The sequence below is a fragment of the Notamacropus eugenii genome, chromosome 2, assembly GCF_028372415.1.
Source record: "Notamacropus eugenii isolate mMacEug1 chromosome 2, mMacEug1.pri_v2, whole genome shotgun sequence".
Taxonomy (NCBI): Eukaryota; Metazoa; Chordata; class Mammalia; order Diprotodontia; family Macropodidae; genus Notamacropus; species Notamacropus eugenii.
This window is the reverse complement of record NC_092873.1, coordinates 87,962,292-87,970,092: the sequence shown is the minus strand read 5'-3', so window position 1 is coordinate 87,970,092 and position 7,801 is coordinate 87,962,292. Positions and strand designations below refer to the sequence as shown.

General features: G+C 40.7%; 1 pseudogene; it reads right to left on the bottom strand.

Annotated features, from left to right (window-relative positions):
• Nucleotides 1–408: 408 nt before the first annotated feature.
• On the bottom strand, nucleotides 409–3,759 carry LOC140525902 (HLA class II histocompatibility antigen, DQ alpha 1 chain-like; annotated as a pseudogene).
• Between the last annotated feature and the right edge of the window lie 4,042 nt (nucleotides 3,760–7,801).

Here is a 7,801-nt window from a genome sequence, read left to right as displayed (position 1 = left end):
GAGGGCCCTAGACATGAATCAACCTAGAGAGTCTACAGGGAAATTAGAGACCAGACCAGCTTTTCTGCCTTATAAAATGATGAGATTAAGGGGAAGTCAGCAAAGAGAAGATATAGGTGGAATCAATCAGAAGTCCAGGCAGTTAAATAGAGGGATGAACAGATAGATGAGATGTTTGAACACGTGACAGAAGGTAGCATCTTCATCAAGACCAAGGTCAGGGATAGGGACAGGTATCTTCTTGTGTTTCTCCTCATTCAGAAAGTTGTTATCTGCAGCAAGAGATGATTTATAGAACAGTCTCTGTACCCATGGGAATTCCTCCAACACCTCCACCACCACTCCTATTGTGATTCCTTATTCTCTCCATCATCATAGGAATAATTTTTCTTTTACTCTTACCTCCTGTTCTCCCTAGTTCCTCACTCCCTTTCACTCAGGTGACTCACAGAGGCCCTTGATGTTGGATCCCAGTGCTGGAACACATGCCTCTGATTATAAGGATGGTGCCCACAATGATGCCCACCAGGCCCACTGTCAGACCAAAGGCACAGACCACAGTTTCTGTTGTCTCTGGCTCTGGGGATGGAATCTGGGGTTCTGAGGAAGAAAAATAAACTTAGAATAAGAGGAATGTTATCTTTGAAGTGTAGAGAATACAGGAATTCAAATTCTTGAAGGAAGGTATTATTGGGCTACTTTATTCATATATGACATTTTATTCATATAGGAAAGGCTATTTGTGGGAGGAAAACTATAGACAAGACTAGTGGGTCCTTGGAGGAAAGTAGGGGAAAGGGGAGAGTAAGAAAAAGAAGACTTATAGTAGTGTATCTATAAAAAGCATTTTCTCATTAGCATTCACAATGACCCTGTTTAGATCAGCAGATATCATTGTCTCTGTTGCGTAGAGGAGGAGATTTAGGCACAAATAAATTAAGTGTCTTGCCAAAGATCATGTAGTTGGTTGGTGAAAGAGACACGATGAGAACTCAGCTCTTTAGATTTCTAGTCCAGAGTTACTTCCACTTTACCAGGACAAAAGGTCCATACCCCAGTGCTTGAGGACTGGCTGTTCTAAGCCCCAGTGCTCCACTTTGCAGTCATAAAAATCCTCTGTGTTGGGGAGAAAAGTGAGGTAATAGAACTTGTGGAATTCATGGTCAGGCCGAGAGTAAAAGTATGTCTCAGACACACCAGTGGTGACCAGCTGGTCATTATGAAGCCACATGATGCTGATAGCTGAGGGGAAGATGTTGTCCACCAAGCAGATGAGTACATTTGGCTGGCCTATCTCCACAGTATTCTCTGAGAATACAGTCACCTCAGGGGGCACTGAGAACAGAAAGGGGAGGTGCTCACCTAAGGGCTTTCATGCCCCACTGAGCCCTTTAAATAAGACTGATTCTGAAAGCTCATTCTTCAGGGATTCATTTAACTCTTTTACTTTGTAATCCCCTGCTCTGTTTCCCCAACTCTTCTGCTAGGGCAGCTCTGTGTAGGGAAAAGGCCCACAGAGACAATTTATGTGAATGCTAAGGAAGGAGAACTTCTGTAGAGGGTGGCAATGTGTCAGGATGACCAACCAGGATGGGGTGACATGATGAATGGAACATGGGGAGAGAAGGTCTGGGATGGCCTGGTGACTTCTGGTAGTAACCATGGTGATAGAGTGGTCTGAGGTCAGTGAGGAACCATAGGAAGGGCAGCCAGGGAAAAAGGGTAAGGAAAGGGGTCAATACCCCTGATGGCCCTGCTTCTGTTGGAGTGTTTGATGAGGGTGTCCATGGTGAGCTTGGGTATACGTATGTTTCTTAACCCTCCCTGAGGGTCAAAGCCAGCAAAATGGCTAAACTCTGGCAGCCACCATACAATCTCCTTCTGCAGGTCCACATAAAACAGCTCATCATCATCAAATTCTTGTGTGTACTGGCTTGAGGGCCCATAATTCTGGCATATATCTGTGCCATACACCCTAACATGGTCAGCTGTAAGATGAAAATACAGAGAAGATAGAAAAGATGATTATGCTTGTGATCATAATACACCAAGGATCCAAATTCTGGGATAAGGACACCAGGACAGATATTTACCACAGCACCTGAACCAGACCAGTGTAAATGATAAGAAACCTGTCACCTGGGTACAGGCATAAGTCATGTCCCAATGACTTGAGGCAGCTGGTAAAAGTGCTAGACCTACAGGCTAAGAAATAGAGGGGTAGACCAGTGCAATAGGTTAGGTACTGAAGACACAGTAGTCAATGAATATAGCAATCTACTGTTTGATAAACCCAAAGACCCCAGCTTCTGGGACAAGAACTCACTGTCTGACAAAAATTGATGGGAAAACTGGATAACAATGTGGTGGAAACTGGACATAGACTAATGCCTGACACCATACACAAGAGTAAAGTCCAAATGGACACATGATCTAGGTGTAAAGACTGATACTGTAAACAAATTAAGGGAGCAAAGAATAGTGTATTTGTTCAGATTTATGGAGAATGGAGAAATTTTTGACTAAATAAGAGAGAGAGAACATTATGAAGTGTAAAATGGATAATTTTGATTACATTAAATTGAAATGTTTTTAGACAAACAAACCCAATGCAACCAAGATTAGGAGGGAAGCAGAAAACTGGGAAAGAGGGGGAGTGAGGGTGGAGGAGAAGGGAGGGGGAAAAATCTAAGATATATGGAAGTAATTGTAGAAAACTGAAAATGAATGAAATAATTTTTTAAAAAGTGCTAGACCTAGAATCAGAAAGACTTGTATTCACATACAGTCTCAGACACTAACTGTGATTCTCAGCAAATCATTAATATGTTTGACTCAGTTTTCTCAAATATTGAACCTACTTCCTTGGATTGTTGTGATCAAATAAGATAACACTTGTCAAAGTGCTTAACAGAGCACCTGGCCAGTTGTGGGTGCTACATAAATGCTTATCCCCACTTCCTTCCCTGTTTTGTCCTGGATCCTTCAATTCTATGTCCCATGCATCTCTTCTTTTTTTCATCCTATTCTGGCTTATTTGTGTCTCAGTAGAGAGCAAGTCAGAGGAGGACACAGGGGCAGACAACCAAGGAATAAGACATTTAATCCTCAACAAATCTGACTTTTGTATCTTCTGTGTGCATACAACATTGTACTGGTCATTACTGAAAACTGAAAGGGTAGATAAGATACCTTCCCAAATGGAGCTCAGACTCCAGTAGAGGGATATGCCTTCAACCCAGAAATGACGCATGAGTGGGGAATGACTGGGGTGTGGCATGAAATGAAACTTAAAACAAAGAAGAAGTTGGAAATTGAATGCTAGTTATATGTTCTTGCTCACTTGTTTCATGTTGGTCCTCTCCTTCAGAAATGGTGGTAAAATGTAAGGCCACTTAGGGACTGAGTTAAGCCACCCTCCCATGCCCTACATCCTTAATCTCAACCAATTGAGATGTACCTCCCTCTTAAGAGCCTGGGATGAGTTTATAACACAGTCCTGGCATCCCCTGAGGGAATGAGATCCCATAGGTCAAAAATACTATGGAACCTCAGGACCCAGGGGAAGGGACACATGGGGCCTCTGTCTCTCCAATCTGCTCTATTGACATCTCCCATTCCATCCCTCTTTCTCCCTACTTGCTCTCCCTATCAGTGACTTTTGTCACAAATTTGGCTTCAACAGACTCAAGCTCCTTGGGGACTCAGGAGCAAAACTAGTGAGAGGGTCCCTCGGATCAGAACTCTGTTGGCAGCCATTCTATTTGGGACTTATCTGTTACTAATAGCCCCAAATAATGGAATAGAAAGCATGGAGGCAGATATTAGATAGAAGGGAAGAGGTAGGGCAACACTTCAAGGGAAGAGCCAAAGCGTGGATCAGCCACGTGCAGCCAATTAGAAAAATTTCTTCAGCTGACCTCTTTGTTGTTAGGTGAAAAGATACTTTGGAGAGGCCTGTAGGGGCAATTCAGGAAATTCACTTCTCTAGCCCTTATCAATAGTCCAACCAATTTATGAACATGTATTAGGTGCCTACTATATGGTAGGCATTGGAGACAGAAAAACCAAAGACAAAAAATACTTGACTTTAAGGAGTTCACATTTTATTGGAGGAGAAACAACACAAGTAGGTAAAAATATATTTCCAAAGTAAATACAAGGCAATTTGTGGGGTGAGGGTGGCATTAATATCTGCAGGAGGGGATAGAATCAGGACAGGACTGATATAAGAGGTGATCCTAGAACTTTGAAGTGATACTAAAAGTTTTTCACCTTTTAGAGGTAATAAGGAAATGCTTTCAAGGCATGTGGGGTAGACCATTTGGAATGTAAGGTACAAGAGACAACAAATAAGCTGGTTTGTCTCTACCATACAGTGTGTGAGATAAATAATGTGAAAAGTATGCTGACAAGATAGACTGGAGTCAAACTGTAAGGTGTTTCAAATGACAAATGAGGAATTTGAAATTGATCAAAAAGAAATGGGAAACGTAGCACTTCTTGCTAGATGGCACAATGGATAGAGCACTGGGCTCAGAATCAGGAAGATCTGAGTTCAGACTATCTGTGTGATTCTGGAAACAAAACTTCCACTTATCCTGGACCGTGAAATTGCTTGTTCCTCTCCCCACCCCCCACCCCCCCATTCTGAGGAATGTGATTTTCTTGTTTCACTTATCTTGTGTCATTCACGGTCTTCATTCTGTGTCTTTCCAACCCTTATGAGTATCATTTTCATCCCTGTGTCTTTATCATGCAAGACTTCTTTATCTTGCAATACTTACCCTAGATCTCCAATCCCCATAAGGAAATCCCAAAATCATCCTGTATAAGTTTGATCCTTTTCCTATATCACTACCTTTTGTTTAGCCCCTGTGATGGCAATCAAAGTAGGATCTTTTGCTGTTTTTGTTTTAGTATAATCAAGTGCCTGATTGAATCTTGCCTTTATCAATTAAGAGTCTTTACTAGGAGTAAAGTATAGAAACTAGAGTTTCTTTAACTAGAAAGAGTATGTGCATTTGTATTGTTAATGGGCCTGCCCATTAAGAGGAGCTTGATTAGGGAAGATTTGTAGGAACATCCATAGTTTTTGTTAGTGAGGCACTGGCTCTCTAGGGTTGGGATGCCCTCTGACTGTTAAAAAAGGTATAGATGCTCCAAGGATGAGGTTTTGCTTTGGGGTTTAATTTTGGTGAGAAGGTGTGAGTGCCAGATGAAGACTCTGGGAAGTCCATAAGTAGCCCCCAGCTTTGAGAACCTAGGTGCCATGCTTCCCTCCTTGGTAACGATGGTCAGACAGCTGTATTGTCTGTTGAATTATGGTCAGGTAGAGGTCTGTTGAATTATGATCAGGTAGAAGAAACCATGTTGGTTGATTACTTTGGGGCTTACTGACTGGAAGTGTTTGTTTGGCCAGATGAGAACTCTGGGAAGCTGCTAATGAGCCCCCCAGCTTTGAGAACTGAGATGTCATGTTTCCCTCTCTGGTATTGATGGTCAGACAGTTGGGGTCCATTTGTCTGTTGAATTCAGGCAGAGGAAGCCATGTCTGTTGATCTTTTGATTTCTCTGTATTTTCTTTGAAGTTCAAGGTGCTGTTTCCCTTAAACTAACTGAATGATATATGTACTTGGTTAAAGGAATGATACATATGCTTGATTGTTAACTCCTTGAAAGCTGTTTTCCTTTTATGAATGCAGAACTAAGAACCTGTGATAGCAGCCTCCCTCCTCCCCACCCCCCGTGTACATTGGGGTGCTTACTGATACAGTTCCTTGCCAAATCTCAAGCCCATTGCTTTTGGGTCAACAAAACTCCCTTTGGGTAAAGAGGTCAAAGTGAATTCTTTCAAATTTGAACCATCTCTCTTCAGCAGTAGAATCAATGGGGAAATGCAGCATTGCAGTTGTGAATGACCCTTCCACACATGTCTCCCATGCATATGTACATATGTACCTCATGTAAGCTCCCTCTTACTATTGATAATGCGTATTTCATGGGATAGTATGTCTTGGGCTTATGGCAGAATGCTCTACTGCAGATCTTCCAAATGATAGCTCAAATGTCTTTGCTTTGAACTGAGTCATCATCTGTCTGACTAGACCAAAAGTAAACACATTAGTAGAGATTTTGTGAATTTTTGTGGGAGTGGATGGTAACTCTCACAATACACTGAATTTGAGCTAGCTATTCTGGGAGTTGATGTGTAAGAAGGGTTATAACCACATTCTCTATTCAAGACATTAACTGCTTCCGCTCAGGGCAGAAAGGGTAAGGAGACCTCAGATTCAGTTTCTTCCTTCCTCTGAGATAATTGTTTAAAGATGAATCACAGCCCTCTTTACCCACTGAAGAATACTTTAACACTTTAATGAATACATGTGGTTATCATTATGAATACTTCTTCCAACACACAAATGAAAATCTTACCTCTTCTTATGCTTCCCAAATAGGGTCCACTGTCCATGGTGAAGGTCTTCATGACAATATTTGAGAATTATTATTATCTGTCATTTCTTACTCTTACTACATGACCAGCTCACTTCTTTTTTTCCATTTCTTGGATGATGCTTTTAATATAATTTGTACATTAAGTCATTGCTGGTCATATGATACAGTTGTACTTATACCTATCATATATCACCTTGGTGTGTTTTGGATGATTTTCAATTAATAAAGCAGCTAAAGGTTATTGCTCTCCTTCCATCCATTGTCCTCTTCCTAAAACCTGTATGAATTTCAGAAATAACCAAGCTTACCTATTGTCAGTTCTGTATCTGGGGATTTTGTCTTCTGATAATGGTGTTACATGGGATCAAATGATTTTACTAGCCTTATACCTGAATGGGTACCTTAGGCTCTGCAATCTTCCTAGACACATACATAAGCTACCATTTTATAAACCGTCATTGGATACTTTTGGCCCAATATTTATCCCTCTTCTATTCCTTCCTAGTACAACTTAGGAAGGTTTATTTTGCCTTTCTTTTCTTTTAAGCTCCCCTTAATATTCTACTTTCTAATGTTGGAGTTTGCTTTGCTTTTGACTTTTCTGTCACTAGTCTAGCCCTTCCTCCTTAAACTCCCTTTTCATTTCCCTGTTCCTACCTGCTTCATGATTGAGTTTAACATATTTCTACACTTCTTTGTCTGTATATGAAAGTTAGGCTCATGCAATGCCCTTTCCTATCATCTCTCTACACTGTTGTTGTGTGCACTTTTTCTCATGCACTCCAATTATATGTGATAGGAAGGTCCTTCCTTTTCCTCCTCCTTTCCTACCTACTATATACCCCTTTCACTGCTATTTATTTCTTCTTCTAAGACCTTCATAAGAGAAGAAAATTACTTTCCCCTCATTCTGCAGGTCTTCTTTAATTCCTTCTATGACCCTTGAAGTAATTAGGGTTCTGACTGTATTCTTATTTCATTTCTTATTAGAGTGTAAACTCTTACTCATTTCATGGTCCCTTTTAAGTGTTCCAATATATTTATCATTCTACACTTTTCTTAATTCCAGTATTTGCATTTCAAAGATCTTATGTAGTTCCAACCGTTTCTTCAGGATGTTTGAAATTCCTCTATTTTGGATTGCCTTTTTTGTTTGTTTTTCAGTATGGTATTATACTCCATTTGAGGAGCCTATATCTTTTTCCTTTTGGAATATTGTATTTCAAGTTTTGCTCTCCAATTAAGTGGTATCAGTCTTCCTGATATTTCCCATCCCTGAGGTGAGGGTTTTCTAATAAAAACCTAAAGATATTTAAATGGTGGAAGTCCACAAGAAGACCTTTAG